The sequence below is a fragment of the Colobus angolensis genome, unplaced genomic scaffold (assembly GCF_000951035.1).
Source record: "Colobus angolensis palliatus isolate OR3802 unplaced genomic scaffold, Cang.pa_1.0 Scaffold254, whole genome shotgun sequence".
NCBI classification, from domain to species: Eukaryota; Metazoa; Chordata; class Mammalia; order Primates; family Cercopithecidae; genus Colobus; species Colobus angolensis.
The window spans coordinates 722469-723861 of NW_012115755.1; positions in this window are offsets into that span (position 1 = coordinate 722469).

Here is a 1393-nt window from a genome sequence, read left to right on the forward strand (position 1 = left end):
GTTCAAGGCCAGCCTGGCCAAGATGGTGAAACCTGGTCTCTACAAAAATACAATAAAATTAGCCGGGCATGGTGGCGTGTGCCTGTAGTTCCAGCTACTCAGGAGGCTGAGGCAGAGAATTGCTTGAACCCAGGAGGCAGAGGTTGCAGTGAGCCAAGATCCGCACCACTGCACTCCAGCCTGGGCTACAGAGCGAGACACTGTCTCAAAAAAAAAGAGGTTTAATTGGCTCCTGGTTCCATAGGCTGTCAGGAAGCATGGCTAGGCAGGCCTCAGGAAACAGAGAGACGGCGAGGTACCACACACTTTTAAATAACCAGATGTCATAAGAACTCAGTCACTAACAAGAACAGCAAGGGGGGAAATTCGTTCCGATGATCCAATCACCTCTCACCAGGCCCCTCCCCCAACACTGGGTATTACAATTGGAGATTTTGTCAGGGACACAAATCCAAGACATATCAAATTGTAAGTTGTGTACATCTTATCCTTTACCTCTAAATATTTCAGTATTTTCTAAGAAATAGGATATTCTGTTTCCTACCCCCAGTATAGTTATCGATGTTGGTAAATTGAACAGAAACATGGAATTTTATTTAATCTACTGTCTGTATTGTATTTGTATCAGTTTAGCCAGAAATGTTCTTTATAGCATTCTTTTCTTTCAGTACATGTTCCAGTCTAGAACCTCATACTATATTTAGTTATTATATGTCCTTAGTCTCCTTGAATCTATAAAAGTTCCCCAGCATTTCTGTGCCTATTATGACATCAATATTTTTGAAGAATGCAGTTGATGGACCATTTTTACAGTTCCTTCTCTCACCCAGAAATTCTCTCTTAGGAGATAATCAAACCCAAACTAAGAATTTTTTTACACATGTGAGTCTTGGGGACTTCAGGGTCATTCAAGGAAGAATCAGGCCATAAATAGTAATGCCAGAGATGACAGGATGTGTAGAGGGACAGGAGAAAAAATCTTACAGTGAAGGAAGAGTAGGGGAGTCTTGAAGTATAAGTCCTTTGGGGGTCAGAGGACTTTTGAGAAGCTGATGTTGTAAAAGAAAACAGGCTTGTCACCTCTGGCAAAGCCTCAACATATGGGTATGTAGCAATCAGGGTTCAGCCAGAGAAGCAGAACAATTGGAAGATAATTAATTCTATCAGCTAAGTGAAGAAATCATACTAAAGAAAGGATACAGAGTTTCATTTCAGCAGCTTAAAATTTTAAATCACAAAGCTGATAATATTACAGCTTAATTATATACCAGACTAATATTCAGAATGAAAGCAGAATATATATGTTATGCTTTAGTCACATATATGTGATTTTAAAATATAAATATATATTTACATATTTAAATGTTTATATGATAAAATACCTAGATATAAA